The sequence below is a fragment of the Bos javanicus genome, chromosome 16 (assembly GCF_032452875.1).
Source record: "Bos javanicus breed banteng chromosome 16, ARS-OSU_banteng_1.0, whole genome shotgun sequence".
NCBI classification, from domain to species: domain Eukaryota; kingdom Metazoa; phylum Chordata; class Mammalia; order Artiodactyla; family Bovidae; genus Bos; species Bos javanicus.
The window spans coordinates 71690002-71710973 of record NC_083883.1 but is presented as its reverse complement, the minus strand read 5'-3'; the positions used below and the strand labels follow the sequence as shown (position 1 = coordinate 71710973).

General features: G+C 41.5%; 1 long non-coding RNA gene across 1 annotated transcript; it reads left to right on the top strand.

Annotated features, from left to right (window-relative positions):
- Positions 1-546: 546 nt before the first annotated feature.
- On the top strand, positions 547-7586 carry LOC133228134 (uncharacterized). Its single transcript, XR_009730084.1, has 3 exons — positions 547-3548; positions 3831-3916; positions 5658-7586. It is a non-coding gene; the product is annotated as an uncharacterized LOC133228134 (long non-coding RNA).
- The last annotated feature ends 13386 nt before the right edge of the window (positions 7587-20972 follow it).

Below are 20972 nucleotides of genomic sequence, written 5' to 3'. Positions count from 1 at the left end.
TGCAGAGGTACTGAGTTATTACAGAAAATATTAGTAATCACTGTTATGTACTGTGTATGTATTTTCAAAACAAAATCTCCAATAGCTACTTATTTTGCTGTCAGCCTTCTGTAAAATTCAGTGTCTGACATCAATTCCAGTTTGCTAAGAGTTTTGGCTAGTAAAACTTTACTGTAAAAATCCCCTCCCTTTGACCAGTTTAAGGAAGAGAATAAGTACATTATCTTCATTTTATATTCTTAAATCCTTTCTCAGGGTAAGCATTAAGCATCACTGTGCAGAAACCCATTCTATTTCAAATGTAAACATTCCATTCACCAACCAGTCTTAACTGTCCACAGTCACAGCAGAGGTCCTAAAATTTCCATTTTATTAAGAGTAAAGACTGGCAAACTCCTCTGTGAAAAGAACCTGACTAATGCCAGTGTGTGGATTAGTTCTGGCCAGGAGAGCCAAGGTTCTATCATTTTGACTCTAAAAGTACAGCATACTATTGAGATCCCAAAATAATGTAGAGTCTGGTTGTTGGTTTTATTTTCCCTGGCTTCTTGCTCGTGGGTGGTGGTGGTGGTACTAGGGGACAGGTTACAGCAGACCTGGAAAAGAAAGGAACTGATTGCCCTACAACAGCAATACAGGTCCATCCTCTCAGCTAAAACCAAACCAAACCAAACCTCCCTTCCCAACACGTGCGATTTGATTTGGAACACTCACCTTTATTCAATGAAACAAAACACCACCAAAGTAGCTCTTACTGCATCCCAGCCCTATTCTAGATGCCAGAGATACACAGACAGACACTAGTTCATGGGCCCAAGAGTTTAGTCTAGAGGGAAAAACGAACCAGTAAGTGAACAATCAGGGCACAGGGAACAACTGAAGAACAGATGACTCAAAGAAAGCAGGGACAACGTGGGGGCAGGGAAGACCTCACAGAAACACTCACAGGCTGTCTTCAGGATGCACATGGCCCATTTCAAGGTGAAGTATTCTTAAAGCAAGAACTCAGTTTCCGGACTAAAAACCTTAACTTCTGAACGTGAAAAACTTGACGTTCAGGTTCTTATATATTATATACACACACAACAATAACCTTACACAAAGGGAAATTAGCTCAGTCTGAGACCATGATTCATCAACACTGACACCTGCTCAAGTCAAGTCCCAAATAGGCACCATTGAGGAATATGTGGTAGCAACCATCCAAACTTAGGACAAAGAGCCTTCTATTGCTAGAAGAACAATATAAAACACTATGCATACCTCTGGATGTATTCAGTTTTGAAGACTCTAAACTGCTAGTCCTTTCTAAACCGTTAAGATGGATACTGAATGGGGAATAAACACTCTTGCAGTTTCCACATTTATATCTGAAAAAAATTTCCAATTTACCAAAGGCAATGTGGTATTTCTTGGGGGGAAAAAATGAAAATTATGTATTTGATTTACAGATTTGTCATTCATTCATGTCACAATCCTCAAGGCTACCTTTATTCCACAACTAACTTTCCACCATTTCTTTCTAAGAAAAGGACATATGTAAAGTTGTTTTCTTTTTTAAGGTTACAGCCTTCAACAACTTGAACTGTAAATTTGAATGGTCCAACAATTAGAAACAGTTACCCTACCACCATTTGACATTCCGTTTATCATTCTATTTAATATTATTTTGTAACATCTAACACTCTTCACCTTTAAGGTCAAAGGAACCTTCAATATTGTTTTACAAGCTGCCTACAAACTCCGGGAGATGGTGAAGGATGCAGGAAAGCCTGGCCTGCTGCACTCCACGGGGTCTCAAAGAGTCAGACACGACTTCCCGATCGAACAAGAGACAATCCCTGTGAAATCTGAGGATGCCACGTCAACAAGAATGCAGGTCCACCGAGGAACAGCAGACCACTCGGTAAAGTCAAAATTGCTCTTCACTTTATGATCACAGAGCCTCTTTCCAGAACTACCCCCCAGTTCAGTTCAGACGCTCAGTCATGTCCGACTCTGCGACCAAATGGACTGCAGCACCCCAGGCTTCTCCGTCCATCACCAACACCTAGAGCCTACTCAAACTCATGTCCATCGCATCGGTCCCCCACCTCCCAGAGAACAGGAGAGTATCGATTTCACAAGGTGCCGGGCACTGCTTTCTTTAAAATGAAGCTTTCATCTGACTCCTGCAAGATCACCTGGTAACTCCCGGGGCTGGGGATGGAGCGTCTGGGTTTTTGAGCTTCTCCGCTGCCTTCTCAACTTGAGGCCTCTGTACTTAGCCCGACCCCTGGACGGCCACCACACCACTGAGGGCGTCGTCCCTACCCCTGTCACTGACTCGGGCGTGGCTGCACACCGAGGGTCCCGGCCGCCTTCCCTCCCCGCCCACCACTCCCACAGCCCCTAGCTGTGGGCCGCACCGGCCAATCCCGGGGTCCACTCAGGGAGGCCAGGCGATCGCCCGGGGAGGTCACCGAGGGCTGACGCCCGAGCCCTGACGCCCGAGCCCTGCTACGCTCTGACTTCAGCCCCCAGGGAACTTTCCAGAACCTTGGCCCTCTCTGGGAAGCCCCGCGTCGCATCCAGGAGAGAACCCCGATTCTGTTTATTGAGCGCCTACGCCAAGCTCAGGACGGGGCTTGCAATCGCCCGCACTCCAGCAGCTCGGGCCGGGATCCGTCCTCCAGAAGAACCGACGGCGGGGCAGCAAAGGACTGGCAGAACCGCGCCCCCAGCCCCCCGCGTCCCCTCTGCCGGCCTTTACCTCGACCGACCCCCCGGGGGCTGCCGGAGCTAAAATTAGGCGAGCGCTGGGCGCGCTCACGTGCACCCCGCTCACGGGGGCCAGTGGCACGGCCCGAGTGACTCACGGCCCCGCCCCCACCCGCAGAGGACGCGCTGACGTCAGCCGCTTCCCCGAAGGGTGACGTCAGCGCGCCTCGGGAAGGCCGCGGGGCCAGCCTAGAATGTTCACTGAGTTTCGATGCCTTAAAGGGACCAGGCCTTGGATCGTGAAAGATGTGGGGCGAGGACCCCGCTTACCCACCCGTAGAGTCGGAGCCAGTTTTATATCCCTTTGTACTGAGAGAAGGTGATTGCTGAGGTAGGAATGAAAAAACGGAAAGCAACTGAGCTTCACTGGAGGCGCCCAGAAGCCCCAGAACCTCCTCCTGGAAGCCCTCCTTGTTTAACCAGAATCAGCTCTTGACCCAAAAGTCAGAAAGTTTTCCATGGCCCTTGACTGCCTACTCCTTCACTTACACCTCTGCTGACAGAGAAAGGCTGTGGTTTGAATGTCTGTATATAATTCATCAACTTGGGCCACCTTGGCCCTTTTATCAGTATTTTTTGACTTTGTCCAAATTCTCTTGTTAGGTGTGTGACCTGGAACAAGAAACTCTCTGGATGTGAACTTTGTGAACTGGTATCCACCCCTCCTTTTAGGCTAATGTTGCCTGTGGACGTTCCCGGAGGCAGGAACCCCGGCCCGTGCTTCGCCATTGAGCACAATCACAGTCTCACTGGGGACTAACAATCCACTGAGGTTTACCGTGTGGCAGGTTTGTTTCTTATACTTCCTCCGCTCTTTTTAATTCTCTCTTCTCTCTGAGATGGTTGTTATTGTGCCCATTTTACGGATGAGGAAGGGAATCCGGGCACCGCAGGATTAAGCATGTTTCCCTAGGTTACAAAGTTTAAGGAACCGCAACCTGAAAGTCACTCCCACGTCAGTTGGACTCCAAGTCAGTGTTTTTGGTGATGAAGGTGGGCTGTGATACTGTGTTTTATTCTGGGTGTATCGAGCCCTGGAGAGTAGTTTTTCCCCTTTACCGCAATTCCAGTGCCTCTGAACACGTCACCCACAAGTAACCTCAGCCTGCGGATACAGGAGAGTGAGACCTCAGGGCCTGGTCTGGATGAGAGTAAGGTGAGTGAAGAGGCGCTTCCTCTCGGGTGTCCTTCCTGTACTTGCCGGCCCCCGGAGAGCGGGCACCTCCTTGAGGTTTGCACTCCAGGCACCTCACTCACCACACCCTAGTCCCAGCCCTGCCACGCCTACCCTTGGCTCTGTTTTCTGTCTGGAAACTAGAGAGGGCATCCCGCTTAATGCGTCCTGGTCTGGCATGCCAGTGTCCAGTTCTGCCCCAGTGCTGAAGAAATAACCTTGTTTATCCTGCATCATAATCGCCTCTCTCTGTAAAGCAGCGGTTTCTATTGAAACAGCATCGTCATGCCAAGACAAAATGAGACAACAGCTTCTTAGAGTTTTGAGCAAGACGCTGCTGCCTGTGTCCTGGAAGTGGAGGTGGGCCATGAGTGGCTGTCACTGGTATCCTCTGACAGCCGTTACTGGTCTTTGGCTGAGCGTCACAAGCGCGTCCTCAGGTCATACCTGCCGGGTCTATCAGGGCTACCTTCCTCCCCCCCCGCTCACCGCCCAGAGACACTCAGAACTGACCCCTCTCCCCTCATACCCAGTCTCCAGCCACCACCCAGCTCTCTTCTTTGTGTGCCCTGCTCTTGGCCCCTCCATCAGGCTGATGAAGTCACTGCCCACTGCTCTTCCTGTTCTCCGGGTTTTCTGGAGCTTCTGACCGAACACCCTGTGTGTCTCCCATGGAAGCCTCGGGAGAAGATGGAGAAAACCACAGGCGGCCTCAGCTGTGGCCAGCAGCTCTCCCTCTGTACTGGGGCTGGACACGCAGACATGGAAGCTTAGAGCAGTAGGGGACCTTCAGGCCAACCAGGCCAGCCCCTGTTTTACAACCAGGGAACTGAGGTCCGGGTGAAGTGACCTGCCCGGGGCCACGTGGCCTGTTATGTAGAGAGTCCTAGTCACTTGATTAGCAGCTCACTGTGCCTTTCACGGTTCACGCCTCTGTTAGGAGTCTCAGGTGAAACAGTGAACATAAATGTGCACGGGGACCTTCCCGACCCAGGGATCACACCTGTGTCTCCCGCACTGCAGGCAGATTCTTTACCATCTGAGCCAACTTAGGCGCATTTCCCAGTGGAATGAGAACAACAGTGAGTTGGACTGCCGTTTTTAAACCTTCGGTAATCAAGATGTTGTGTGTCATTTCAGGTTTTGATTATTTTATCTCCCAGCGTTTACTTCCCGTCATTTTCCTATCCCCCAAAACCCCATTAAATGTTGTTAAGAACCATCAGTGTAATTGGCCACTAACCTGGAAGGACTGTGATCTCCAGCAGACAGCCCCAGCAAAGAAAGGAGCAGGGATCCTGGGGCTGTTCCCAACCGTGCTGGTGACTCACGGGATGATACAAAGCAAAGCGCTTCTTTTGTGTGGGGGCGAAACGGAGAATGGCACACACAGCTACTTGCCTGACAGAAGTGTGGGTTGGTAGCGAGCCATTGGCAGGCTCCTGGCATAGCGGAAGCCCAGGGGTCTCTGGGTACACCCAGGTTCTCGATGACCGCTTAGCAGTGGCTGCAGGGTTAACCCTGAGCTCTGTCTCGCTTGAGCACCAGCCTCCATTGGAGCCACTAAGATGGTTGGGCGGGATTATGGCACTTGCCCTTCGTGCTGTCATCCTCATTGGTTAAGAATGCACCCTGGTTATTCCTAACTCCACTTTAATAACGTGTTATAGATCTGCCCTCCAGGAATTTATTTGAAACTTTCTTTAATCTATTTTTATTTCAGCTGGTACAGCATGTTCAGGCAACAAGGAGGTTTACCATCTATGTAAAAGCACTAAAGGGCTTCCCTGGTGGTTCAATGGTAAAGAATCCCTTTGGAGAAGGAAATGGCAACCCACCCCAGTATTCTTGCCTGGGAAATCTCATGGACAGAGGAACCTGTGAGCTATAGTCCGTTGGGGTCACAAATGAGTTGGACATGACTTAGAAATTAAACAACAACAACAAAAAACACACCAAAACACAGAAGGTGCTATATAAAGGCTTTTATTGTAATCATACCAATAATTTTTTATTATAATGTTAAATGTAATAAATATAATTGGATGATGCTAATTCAGATGGTTTCACAGGCTTATTTTTAGTCACTGTCTTTGCCTTTGTTTTTTGTCTCCACACTCACACACACACACCCCAGCAAAAAGTCTTTATTCATGGAGCGGGGCACTGTGATAGATGTGAGTGCATGCAAATTTACATAAACACGTTCAGTGTCCTCTAGAGGCTTTCCATCTAAGACCGACATATAGGAGGTGCTCAGTAAATACTTTTGGGTGGCTGGATGGTTGGAATTAAAAAATGAAAAGAAAACCCGTGTGGTAACTCGTGAGACATGTTAGGAATGATTTTGTTGGAGGCTGGAGGGTAAACATTGGGCTGAAGGAAGAAGGGAATGTGAGATGGTTTGGCCATGTGCATGTATGAGCTCTCCTCAGATTGCCTTAGTGCTTGTTCTGGAGGAATAGCTGGTTCCCAGGCTGCGAAATGATGCATAGCAAGAGAGACCAAAGCGGCACCCCCTGACAGGTGCCATGTGGGTGCCAGTAGTGAGGAGGTAGGTATGCCGTCCAGGAGAGAAAGACCAGTTCCTGTGGCTATCTCTGTTTTTAATGTGAACCACGATAGAATGAATGGTTCAGTGGGTAAAGAATCCACCTGCAGTGCAGGAGACTCAGGAGACTCGAGTTTGATTTTTAGGTCGGGATGATCCTGTGGAGAAGGAAATGGCAAGCCACTGCAGTATTCTTGCCCGGAGAATCCTACGGACAGAGGAGCCTGGCGGGCTATAGTCCAAAGGGTTGCAAAGAGTCTGAGCAACTAAGCACGCACACATAGAATGAAATTTTAAAAGCTAGGTGATTCGGCAGGTGAATGGACAGATAAATGGTAGTGCTTCCAGACAATGGAATATTATTCAGCACCAAAAATAAAGAGAGCCATGAAAAGACACAGAGGAACAGTAAATGCATATCACTAAGTCAAACGAGCCAACCTGCAAAGGCTACATACTGTGTGATTCTAATCATATGACATTCTGGAAAAGACAAAGCTATGAAGACAGTAAAAATGTGAGTGCTTGCAAAGAGTTAGAAGGGAGGGAGGAAGCACAGAGGGTTTTTAGGACAGTGAACCTATTCTATGATATTCAGTGACGTATACATTCATCATGCATTTGTCCAAACCCACAGAATGTGCATCCTCAGGAGTGAACTGCCATGTAAACTGGACTTTAGGGATTATGATATGTCAGTGTAGGTTCATCTTTGTAACAAATAAACCATTCTGGTACATCTAAGTTGAGAGTGTAGGTGAGGGTGGGTAAGGGGCACATGGGAACAACTGTACTTTCTGCTCAGTTTTACTGTAAATCTATAACTGCTCTACAAAATAAAGTCTCTTTTTAAAACATTCAGGTGAGGTGATGACACCCTTCTGTATGTGGAGTTCAGTCCATCCTGGGGACACAGAGACTCGGACTGGCGTCTGAGCCCCACCACGATCAGCTCTGAACTTTGGGAAAGTCCTTAACCCCTCTGACCTCAGTTTCTCTAACTCCACAGGATTGTGTTGTCTTCCTCAGAGCATTTGGAAAATTAAAAAACCATATGTAAAATGTCTAACAGTACTTAGATTATACAAGTAAATATATACAAACCCCTCCCCAATTCCTCATTTAATGACTCTGATTATTAAACATCCTGATGGCTACTAATTTCAAAGTCAGGCCAGTGGAGGAAAGTCATCTGGGGTGAAAGTGACCTTCTCCCAGGAAGTGCACCTGTGTATGGGACTGGACATGTGTGTGCTCACATGCTCGGTCACAGATGCTGACCACAGAGTGCCAGGCATGGACTTGAGCCCCGAGAGGCAGCCTCAAGCCCCTCACTCAGCTTTCTCCTGTGAAAAGGTCAGGATGATGGAAGTCTGTCATATTTAGCTGATGGCTCGCAGAGAAGGCTCGATGAGTTAGTCACCTATGATACGACATCATATTGCCACTCAATATAGTAACAGCTGTTGGTTGCTTTGGGGGGCAGGGGGCGGAGTCAGCTCTTCTCTACCAACCATGCCTCAAGGATAAATTGGATGGCACCAGAAGGGGAGACATGTCGAGGAGAAATCCTCCTCTAAACAGGGTGTTCCGCAGCTCCCTAAGGATTTTCGGCACCCACCTCAAAATGTGAGTCTTGACTTTTCTTTGTCTTTGGGGCCAAGCAGGGGAAATGCCATAGCAGAAAGGTGCTTGGTCAGGAAACCTCTAGCGAGGGGGACATACCCAGCATGGCCAAGGTCAGCCTCACCCTGGAGAGGAGTGGAAAAGTGAGTTCCATGCACCAGCCCTGTGATACCTCTACGTCACCCAAAGGAGTGGTCCAAGGGTAGGTGATCAGAAGGCCTAGAGTGAGGGTGCTGAGGAGTCCCTAGGTTGGATTGGGCATTTTACCCCTCATAGGTTACATAACTACAGTGGGGTCAAATGAAGGCAACGTTGAAATGCTTTTGAAATGAGCCTGGGTGAAGCCACGGTTTGAGGGTACCACCAATCATTGCCTTAGTTACTCTGGGGTATTGATCAGTCATACCATCCTGGGAAGCCACTGGATGTGGTTAACCCTTTCCTTCCAGTGAATTTTCCTCCTTGACATCTCTGCCTCCTGTGGGGCCTTGTGCTTTGGGAATAGAATGCCTTTTTTTTTTTTTTTTAATCAGCAATGTAGGTACCTAGATTAACTGTGGAAAACAGACTCTTCCCAGGTCTAACGGGTAAGTCCAGAGTGAAGAAATAATGAGGCCAGAGGGAAAAAGCCCTGGATCAGGGGTCAGGAAACCCTGTCTGGCAGCTTATCCTGTCATTTTCTGAGCCTGTGACCTTGCGCAGGTCACTGCCTTGCTGTAGATTACAGCCAACTAAGAATCTTACTTGGCTGTAAAAATATATATACTCTTGGGGTCCTTTAACCCCAACTGGCATTGTCCAGTCCTCTAGGTATGGACTCCTGGCTCTCTGTTGGCAGAGCAGAAAGGGCCCCATGGTCTTGAGTGTGTAACTCTGTCCCTCACTGTGTGACCTTGCACAAGGACACCCCTTCCCTGACCTCTGTTTCCCCACTTATAAAATAGGCATTATCATGAGACACGGGTGAGATAAGGAACCTGGAAGCCTTCTTGGGAAGGAGGCACCATAACCATGTATTTAAATGATCTCCTGAGTTCGGGAAGGCAGGCTGAGAGGGGATGCTGAGGTTGCTGGCCGGCTGGTCTCTGACCAGCCAGGGGTCCACCGCAGGGGGTGGTGGCAGTGTGGTTACCAAGACCCCGAAAAACCTCCAACCCGGTGCTACTTGGTTCCTCTTCATTTCCCAGCAGCTAGGGGACGGGAAACAATCCAGAGCTTGTAAGTGATGCTGAGCACAGCACAAGAGAGTGGCTGCAAACTCTAGGCCGAGGGGGGTCACGCTTGCCCAGTGGGCACAGCGCCAGAGCTAAAAGGCCCAGGGGAGCCGGGCACCGTCCGGGGTCCCCGTGCGAATGAGCCCCCACCGCCGATTTCCTCTGGCTGTCCCGGGATGATGGTCCTCCGTGCTCCTCCTGGGCTGCCCAGCATCACCTCCTACGGGTGTGAAAACAGGTCCCAGGGGAGCCCTGGAAATACCATCACGACTGTGTATTCACCAGAGTGACCTGTCTCAACCCATCCCGGAGGGAAAATCACAGATGTCTAGAGGAAACTCGCCAAATTCTTGTTTATTCTTCACGTAAACGGATTAACCTAGGGTTAGCGATTTTATTCTGACTCTCCCTTTCATGTTGCAGCTAAAATGAAATCAGCCACTCTTTGAAGCCGTTCTTTGAGCCATAAGCATTCATTTCTCTTCTCTCCTCCCCGAAAGGGGGTTTCTCTCTTTTTAAATTCTGCTCCCCCGCCCTGCAAGCCTCAGGAGCTGAGAGGCTGGCGGGAGGCGTGACTGCCATAGGAACAGCGTGTGGTCCCCCTGCTGACTCATCTGACATTAACATAATTATGTTTCAGGAGTCAAAGTGATTTTCAAACTATGAGTAATGCGCGGTATTAGAGAGAATGTTTACAAGGCAGCACTTCAGCACACTGAGGGCACCAGCTGCTGCTAACAGCTGAAAGGAGTAAAGGAATAAGGAAAATGCTCTCAGGAAAAAGAACCTTTCTTTCTGGGTTCCTCTTCCTTGGAAAAGATTCAGATTTCTTGAAAGGCAGGTGAATGCAGAGTTCCCAGAAGAAGGGTCCAGATGGAGCATTTTTTAGCCGAATACCTGGATGCCTGATCATTTTGTATTAAAAAAATTTTTTAAGCTTTTTCACAGTCTTAGTTTTCATATGACCAACTCTAGGGAAAGATGGATTTAAAGATTTCAGCAAATTTTTTCTTAAAGCTGATTTATTATCAGCATTAATAATGATAACAATTCTAAAGTTGTGTGAAAAATAGGCTAGTTCTTCTAAGAAAGGAATAGGGGCACAAATCATTTCCTGAATATTAAAGATGCAGAGCAGAAGCCCATGGTGAAGTGAATACTTTCTTAAAGCAGTTTTGTGTAATTAGTAAGAGAAAAGTTTGACAGCCTGTTGAGTTCTGTTAGCCAACTGTTTAGACCTCCGGAGAGAAAGGCTGAGGTCCAGTTGTGATCCAGAGCTGTGTCTGTCCTCTGCCTCAGTTTCCTGGTCTCATAATAGGAAAGTTAATAACACTTGTTCTGCCTGCCGGAGAGGAGGAACCTTGAGCTCTGGGAGGGCAGGATCAGCGTCTGTCTACTGTACCAACCCCCACCCCCCCAACCCCGCTTGTCTGACCTGGAACTTGCCCATAGTAAGTGCTCAGTAAGTGTTTGCAGAATTAATGAATAAGAGCTTTCAACTTCAGAGCTCTGCTCTTCTGTTTACTTGGTCTTCTTGCCTTGATCTTCCTGCCTTTAGTTCCTTCTGCCCAGGGCTTGGGGGGCTCAGCAAATAGACTCGTCTACTGAGGCATCAGCACTACTAAGGAAAAGTAACCGCTAACATCCCCTGGGCTACCCACCAAAATCAGATGGAAGTACAACGCTCCACTCAGAAGCTGTCTTGGAAAAGGCTCTCCAAAACACAGCAGTCATTTTGTTTCTGTGTGAGAGGAGCATCAGGAGAACCCTTAGGGTTAACTTCACTTGCTGAATCTTGAACTGAGGTCACCACTGCAGGTGTAAGAACAATGGAGCCAACTTAGTCTGAGGCATTGTGATGGCAGGTGAAAGATATGTAGTTGGACTGGATAAACTCTTGGAAAATACAAGTTCCACTTAGATACATGCTTGAAGGTATAAAAGAAGAAATTTTTAGGAAAAATTAATTCTGCTATTCCCCTCCGCCGCCCGCCCCCAATGGGAAATATGTTTGCTTTCCTGTTCATACAGGCAAGAGCAGATTTCCAGATTCTGTTAGGGCTTCAAGGATAGCTCGTTCTCTTGTTCTTTCCATTCCTGCTTCAGCTTCTTGGCCTTGTCTCCTTTTCCCCCTTGCCGCCATCCCTCAATAAATTATTTCCTTCTGTTCTGGCTCCCATGTTGCTTTCTCTCCAAAACATTTCGTCTCATCCTTTAAAATGTATAAGGGTTTCTAACCAATTGTCATTCACATGGTGAGCAGTCAATAAAAGTTGTTCTTGTTTTTAATGTAAAAAAGAACACATCTTAAACTAATTATAAGCTCACGTATAAATAAATAACAATAAATTGTTAATTATTTTTAAGCCAGTAAGCTTAATCATACACAGAAATGCTCCTGTTCACTTCAGAATGTCTTTGATGAAGCAGTAAAAATCAGTTCTATCAAATCTCATCCCTTGACTACTGTACCTTTGAATATTCTATATTTGCATCATGGAAAAAAAAGGGGGTGGCCCCCAGCAAAGAACTCACACTAAGAACCCTAACTTGCCCTCAACTGAGAGGCCCAGCTGTGTTTTTTGTGGACTATCTGCATTAACTGATTTCTCCTCTCCCCACCCATGGAAATAATATTCTTAGGCTTACTTCAAGCAATAAATATAAACCATTTTATTCATGACTAATCAATCCAAAAATGGTTGTAAAAGAGGGTCAGGACATATGGTCCTATCCCGAACATCTGAAGATGATGCCAGGAAAGAAAACCTGTGGGCTCCCAGTGGCTGTCATTTGGTGCTTGCTGCCCTAGGCATGCTCTCCAACAGGGTAAACCCAGGTTGCCAGGTGCTTCTAAGGTTCTGAACCCCCACTGCTGTTTCAATCAGAGCCACGTGTCCAGGACAGTCTTGATTTCACACCTCCTACTCCTTTGTTTGGTGCACTAATGCTTGCCAGGCTGGGAACCCTAATGCAGGGTTGGATGACACAGTCCCTGTACATTAAGGCTTCTCAAGTAAAAAGACTCTTCACTTTTGTTCTTGATATATTTGATAAATATTTGTAAATGATTTAATGTTCATGTGCGTGTTAGTCGCTCAGTCGTGTCCGACTCTTTGAGACCCCATGGACTGTAGCCCACCAGGCTCCTTTGTCCATGGGATGCTCCAGGCAAGAGTACTGGAGTGGGTTGCCATTTCCTTCTCCAAATGTTCACGTAGTAGTGTTGTTAAAAGTTAGTAGCAAGTTGCTGAACATTTGAGGTCCAAATGTTTAACATATATTCTAAAATAAACTTGGGCTGTTTAGACCCCTCATAGACTAAACTCATTCTAATTTTCCCCCATATTCTCCCTTTATATCTTTTCCCCTTCTTTCCTTCCCTCCCTTCCTTCTTTTCTCTTTCTTATGTTTTGTTTGTTCCTTTTAGTAGATGTCTTCCTAAAAAAATATATCTAGAAGAAGATAAGAAACGCTAATTAAGTCTCCTGGGTCTGGATGGATTATTTTCATCATGCATTTTTTGACTGTTTCAATTTCTGATCATGTGCCTATATACCTTTTCCCAATTTAAAATTTAAAAAAAAAAAAAAAGGTTAACCGAAACAGTATTTTACACTTTCTCTTTTTATGTTTTTATATGTCTTTTTTCCCCCCAATTTTGAGGCTAGCCTATTTGTTCTTCCCAGAACAGCTTCCAAAGGGAAATGGGGAACAGGAAAGTTGATAGGAGCCAAATGCCCGTGTGTCCACAGCATGGATACAAGGGAATGGGTTAGCCTAACAGGATCAAGGAAGTTTTGGCCTTTTTTCCTATTTTTCTAACTCAAGATGTAAACATATTTCCACACAGTTAAGTATTTTATGACATCATTTCACATGGCTGTGCAGGAGTGCTAAGTCATATTAATGTCTTGTACTGTAACTTATTTAATTAACACTCTGTATTAAACATTTGTGTTAACACCAGATTTGTCAGTATTACAAATGATGCTGCAATAAACATTTTTGTAGCTAAATCCTTGTGCATAACTGTTCTTGTTCACATTAAATCTCTCTTCTCAAAGGAGAATAAATATATTTCTCAAAGGAAAATAAATCAAAAGGCATACAAGTCCTAGGGCCTTTGATGTGTATATTGCTCCTGATATAATTTAAAATTTCTGTAAACAAGAGGAAATTTCCTCCATGTTTGTTAAGTTTTATTTACAATTTATGAACTTTGTGTTCGGAGTCTTTGCCCTCATATCTGTTGGTAGCTTAATATTTGCAATGATTTAGAATGTTTTACACATATATCAAATATATAGACAAAACCCTCCTTTTCTAATATTTTTTAAAAAGATAATTAATCTCTGGCTTGATATTTGCATTTAATGTTGGTTATATGTTTTTGACACACAAAGATTTTTGGGTTTAAAGTAATCAGGGCTTCCCTAGTGGCTCAGATCTATCAATATTTTCTTTTCTGAAGAATGACCCTTTCCACATAGAACTTTGAAATTTATTTCATATTTCCCTCTAATAAAAAAGTTTTAAAGATAAAGTTTACATACATATTTACAGTGAAATTCTCAAATCTCAAGTGGATTATTCATTGAGTTTTGATAAATGAAAATGCATAAATCTACAGAGATTTAAAAATCCAAAGGGTACGATTTCTCTTTAAGCTGGTGGTTGCACATATTGATGAATATATGTTAATCCTTAATATATTCACATAATATATTAATCCATGGATTGTACACCTTAAATGGGTGAATTGTATGGCATGTGAATTTTATCCAAATAAAACTATTAACATATGTATATAAAGAAATGCATATCATCCCAGAAAGTTCCCCAGTGTCCCTCCCCCATAAATCCTTACTCTCACTTTACACCAAAGGCAACCACAGTGTTGCTTCTTCTGTCAGTTAGATTTGCCTGGTTTAGAACTTCATATACATGGAATCATACAGCATGAACTCTTTTGTGTAACGTTTGTTTCACTCAACATGATATTTAAAAAATTCATCTGTGTTGGTGTGTTCCAAGAGTTTCTTTTGGTTGTCAAGAGTAATATTTCATTATGTGTCTATATTACAGTTTGCATGTCCATCCTCTACTGATGGACATCTGAACTATTTCCAATTTGGGGCCATTATGAATATTCTTGTACATGCACTTTTATGGGCATATGCTTTCCTTTCCTTTGGGGAAATACCTAGATGTGGAATTTCTGAGTCATGGTGTGAATATGGGCTTCCCTGGTAGCTCAGATGGTAAAGAATCTGCCTGTGATGCGGGAGAACTGGGTTCAGTTCCTGGGTTGGGAAGATCCCCTGGAGGAGGGCATGGCAACCCACTCTAGTATCTTGCCTGGAGAATTCTATGGACAGAGGAGCCTGGCAGATTACAGTCAATGGGGTCACAAAGAGTCGGACACGACTGAGCGACTAAGCACAGCACATGGTGTGAATATATGCTTTCGTTTCTTTGGGGGAAATACCTAGGGGTGGCATTGCTCAGTCAGAGGACATATATAGAGACTTAGTTTTATAAGAAACTGCCAGACTTTTTTCCAAAGTAGTTGTATCATTTTATACTCCCACCAACAATGCATCAGAGTTTCAGTTGCTCCGTATTCTTGTTAACTTTTGATGTTGTCAGTCTTTTTCATTTTAGCCATTTTCTGTTGGGTGTGCAGTGGTGGCTTATTATAGTTATAATTTACATTCCCTTGATGACTTAAATTACTAAACCTTTTTAAAATGTATTTCTAGTCTTTTTAGTTTTAATGGTCTTGTATTTATATATTTACACCTATTTATCCATCTAATGTTATTTTTATTATATGCTCAGTTGCTAAGTCGTGCCCTACTCTTTGAAGCCACATGGACTGTAGCCCACCAGGCTCCTCTGTCCATGGGATTTCCCAGGCAAGAATACAGGAGTGGGTTGCTATTACCTTCTCTAGGGTATCTTCCTGATCCAGGGATCAAACCCATGGCTTCTGCCACGTCTCCTGCTTTGTAGGTGGATTCTTAACCACTGAGGCATCTGAATCTCTAAATTTATATTTTCTTAATAGTTAACCCAGAATAGTGTATTAAATAATAATCTTTCCCTACTGACTTGCAATGCTGTGTTTATTGTAGATTAAGCTCTTGTGGTTAATATAGTTTCAGAGTATCTATTCTGTGCGACTGATTTGTACATTTATATATTTGTTCTTTTGTCGTTTCCACACCATTTTATTTACACCTGCTTTCTAAAATTGTTTAATACATGGCAGAGCCATTTTCTCATCATTCCTTTCCATGTTCAACATTTTCTTTGCTATTGATACCTAGTTATTCTTTTAGTAAACATAATAGTGATAATATCAAATTCTGAAAAGAATCTTATGAAATTTTTATTGAAAGTATATTGAGATACAAACTAATTTGAAAAATACTGACATTGTTGCCATGGAACAATATCCAAATTCTCTTCTGTATTTGTCAGTAACATTTTGTAGTTTTTATTATATAGATCCTTTACTTTCTCATTAAAACTATTCCAAGGAATTTAATAGAGGTTTTCAATGTCATCATTGCTCATTTTTACTACTGTAGTTTGATTTTTTTAAATTATACCTTCTAACTGGATAGTATTTCTAACTGGCTTTTGTGTCTCTTTTGTACATTTAGCAGTTTTCTGCTAGGATGTTTACTGTTTAATTGGTGAGAACTTCCTTCCAGTTAAAAATCAAATAAAATTGGCAATGAACTGTATCCCTGCTTTGTTCCTGATTTTAATACTATTACCTTAGTATTTCATTCTCATAGGTGGTTTTGAAATAAATATTTTGTTATTGTTAAGGAGTTCTTAAATTTCTGGTCATTTAAAAATAAGGACTAGTTAACTTTTCTGCATCTGTTGAGAATCTCATTTGGATTTTCTTTTTAAACTGGCAGATGCAATATATTATACTGTTGGATTTTTCAAATATTAAGACATAAAACCTTTTCACTCTAGGTTAAATCCTTTTGGGGTTATTCTCTTGATACTCTGTTATCTGTGTTTGGATTTGTTCTCCATGTTCATAATTTAGATAGATTCATTATTTTCTTTTTTTGAGCTGTCTTTTTTAGGTTTTGACATCAAGGTTATCTTTGTGAAGTAAATTAGATACACATTCCAAGTCTTTCAGTGTTTTTAAATAATTATTGAAGCATAGTAATTACCTAATCCTAAAGATCTGAAAGATTTTCCCTGTACAGTTTTCTAGGCCTAGACATTTTTTCCCAGGAGGGAATTCTCTCCATCTTTTCTTCCCTTAGTTTCTTCAGTGTGATTAATGTATTTAGGCTTAATATTTCCAATTTTTGCAATATGTATATTTACAGAAGATGATTTCATCTAAGTTAAAATTCATAACTTACAATTTTGCTAAGTGTTATCTTATGTTTAAACTATATCCTCATCTGATGTTGAACCTCTTACTTATATTTCTATTTTATTATTTGCAAGTTTTTCCTTTCTTTACTTTCTCTAAAGTTTGTCTATCTTATTGTTTTTAAAGAAGCCCTCAAATTAATTTTATAAATTTTCCTATATTCTAACTCATTTAATCTTGTTGTTGCCTTTATTTTTTTCTTTCTCTTGACTTTTGAGGGATTTTATTGTTGTTGTTATTAAATCCTTGGACTGAAAGCTTTCATTTTACCTTTCCTTAAAGATAATGAAAACTTGAAGACCATGATTTCATCTTTCAGGATACTTTAATAACATTTCATAAATTTTGATGTGGTATGTTCTTATTTTAGTTATCTTCTAACTGCCATGATCTTATACTTTAATTGTTATTTTGTTTTAATTTCTATTTATTAATAGTGTTATTGCCCTGTGATCAAAGAATTCAGCTTGTGTAATTACTGCTTCTTAGCCTATCTCCTATTTATGGTTGTATGCATTGCAAATACTTTCTCCTGTTTTATAATTTCTTTCTATTGTGTTTATATGTCCTATATTTTCTTCTCAAAGTTGCAAGCTTGCTTTCACATTTAGGTCTTTAGTCTTTATGGCTGGGTGAGTAGGAGTCTGTTTTCTCCTTTCTCCCACATGGGTAACCAGTTTTCTCAGTCCCACTGTTTCCCCCCATTGTTTTGTGATGTACAGAGAGTTTCCTCATGTGTATAGGTCATTCCTGGGATTTTGTTCTGTTCCATTCATCTATTTATTTGTCCCCTGAGTCAATACCATCACGGTCTTTTAAAATATCAAAATATCTAATAAGATAAATCTACCTTCTTCTTCAAAGTTGTCTTGACTCTTCTTGTCCCTTTCACAAGAATTTCAGAATTATCTTATTAAGAATCACACACAAATACACACACATTTTGAGGATTTTTAAAATTAAAATTGCTGTAAGCCCATAAATCTCTATGGAGAAAATTGACATTTTTATGTTACTGAATACTCTAAACAATGAACATGGTATTTCTCTAAATTTATTTAGGTCTTTATATTGTTCCATAATGCTTTTATAATTTTTTTCCCAGAGGTCTTGCACTTGTTTTAATAAATTTAATGCTAAGTGTCACATAATTTCTACTATGGTGGATAGAATTCTTTTTTCCTATTATATTTTCTAATTAGTGACTACTGCTAAGAAAGATATGAATTTTGTGTGATCTTTTTATCTAGCATCTTCGCTGAACACCTTTTAACTCTAAGAATTTCTCTGTGAATCTTCTTGAATTTTTTATGTAGACAATTACATTTTCTACAAACAAGAACAATTTTCTTTCTCTTTTGGTCTCTGTCTCCCTCCTTTCTTTGCTATTGCAAAGAAGACCAGTCAAGACCCTTAGTACTATGCTGAATACAGGCTTATAACTGGTATCCTTATGTTATTCCTGACTTAGTGGACATGCCTCTAAAATATAACCAGTTGGTATAATATTTGTAAAATTTTCATATATAGCCTTTGTCAGGTAAAGAAAGTTAACTTCTATACCTAGTTTGCAAACATTTTTCTTTAACCACAAATGAATTCTGCATTCCATGAAATGTCTTTTCTAAATTTATCAAAGTGACACTAAAATACAAAAAATAAAGGAAAAGGCTTTTTGTCTCTTTTAAACTTTAGTAGGATTTGTAATTTCAAATTATACTTTCAATTTCAGACTAAGTCCTCTTTGGTCATGATGTTTTCCTTAAGATTTTATATCTACATGAAAAGTGAGATTAAATTAATTTTTCTTTACTTGTACTTTACTTGTCTGACTTTAGTATCTCAAAAAATAAGTTAAATAATGCTCTTCCTTTTTTCCCCCTCATTCTCTGAAATGGTTTTTTTGTTTGTTTCTAAACAGTGTTTATATTTTTGAAAATCTGGTAAAACTATTCGGGCCTTGTTTCTTTGAAAGTTGGAGACCTTTTGATTAACAATTTGTTTATTAGCTCAGGCTTTATTCTGATTTCATCTGAATAAATTACCAAAATTTATTTGTTCTTTTTAAAAAATTACCCATTTCTTCCACATTTCATTACATTTATTGACATTAAGTTTATTGACATTATTTATTGATATTAAGTTTTTAATAGCATTCTTTTACATACTTCTTTATCTCCATTGAATCTATATCTAACCTCTTTTTATTCCAATTTTCTGTTTGTGGGGTTTGATTTTTTTTTTTCTCCCATTTTTCAGTTTTGCTCAAGGTTTGTCTATTTCTATAAGTTGTTTCAAGAAGTCAACTTTGGGTTTTATTCATTCTCCCTATATAATATTTATTTAATTTTTCCTCTAATATTTATGATTTTTGTATTTCTAGTTTAGATTTTTCTGCTGCTCCTGTTTTCTTAAGTTGATCACTTTATTTACTGAATATATTTTTAAGGTATTATGTATCCATTGTTCTTTTGACTACAACAAAGACCCCAGCACTTTTTTTTTTTCCTCTTTATTTTTTTTATTGGAGGATAATTGCTTTACAATAGTGTGTTAGTTTACAATAACACACTTTACAATAGTGTGTTAGTCAAATATATTTTGACTTTGTTGTAGTTCTTTTGACTACAACAAAGACCCCAGCACTTTTTTTTTCCTCTTTTTTTTTTTTATTGGAGGATAATTGCTTTACAATCGTGTGTTAGTTTCTGCTGTACAACAACATGAATCAGCTGTATGTATACACACAGCCCCTCCCTTTGAGCCTATCCCCACTCCATCCCACTCCTTTAGGTGGGATGAGCTGAGCTCCTGTGCTGTATAGCAGCTTCCCACTAGCTGTTTTGCATAGGGCTGCCGTCTATGGGGTCGCACGGAGTCGGACACCACTGCAGCGACTTAGCAGCAGGAGTAGCAGTGTATATATGTCAATCCTATTCTCCCAATTTGTCTCACCCGCCTGTTCCCTCTCTGTGTCCACATGTCCATTATCTGAGTCTGTGTCTCTTTTCCTGCCCAGCAAACAGGCTCATCTGTACCATCTTTCTAGATTTCCATTCATATCCCAGTACTTTTTAGTAAACTGGTGAATCCTGCTTCCTATCTTGTTATTTTTGTTTCAGAGTTGTAATTTCACTCTTTTTAAATATTAAAAAAAGGTTTTTGGGTTTTTGTGGGGTTTTTTGCAATCAATAGCTGGCTATATTTACTAAAGTTTAGTAGTTCTTTTAGTGACGGTCAGTAATTGGTAAACCCTTGGTCTGGGCATGTCTGAAATGTCTTTCTCAGGATATTAAATTCTGGATTGACAATTACTTTCTCTCTTCACTTGGAACATATTCATTGTCTTCTAGTATCTATTGTTGTCATGAGAAGGCTGTCATCAAACTAATTTTCATTCCTTTGCAGGTAATTCATCTTTTATCTCTATTAACTTCAGACTATCTTATTTCCTTAAGTTCTGAAATTTTGCTACCATGTGCTTAGGTATGAATTTATTCTTATTTCTATGCTTGGTACTCAAATGTAATTTTGATTTGAAATCTTCAAGTCTGAAAATGTCTCAGAAGGATCTCTTTAAATACTGCTTGACTGTTCTCTCCTTGCTCTTCCTTCAGAATTCCCCCTAGATAATGGTCAGTGAGTGTCTCTAAATCAATCCTCCACACCTCTGAATACTTTCTTTTTCTTTGTCTGGAGTCTGGGTGTGTTCCTGGCACCCTCTCCACCTTACTACTGTGCTCTTCAACTTTACTCAGACCATAAATTTTCTTATCCAGGGCATCTTAAATTTCAATTATTGCATTATTCATTTCTGAGATTTCTAATTGAGTCTTTAAAAATAATAATAAACCTGGTATTGTTTTATCTAGTTCGTTTTATAATATCCTAATATTTTTTATCCCTCTCTTTAAATACCTTAGATGTACTTATTCTAAAGTCTTTGTTAGGCTGATTTATAAAGTTAGTTTCAATGTAGAATAAAATCTCGTCCTGATTATCAACTTCATTGACTGTCTTTCTGAGCATTAAATTTCTCCGTGTATTTTGGAATTGAATGTGTGGGCTCATTTCAGGTGGAAGTCATATTTGTTTTGTTTCCATTTTCTTTCTCTCTCTTCTTCACTCATCCCTCCCTTTTCTTCCACTATCTCAGTTCTCCCACTCAGTCTTCCACTTCTTGACTTCAAACCAGAGTTTCTGATGGCATTTCAGGGTCACTGC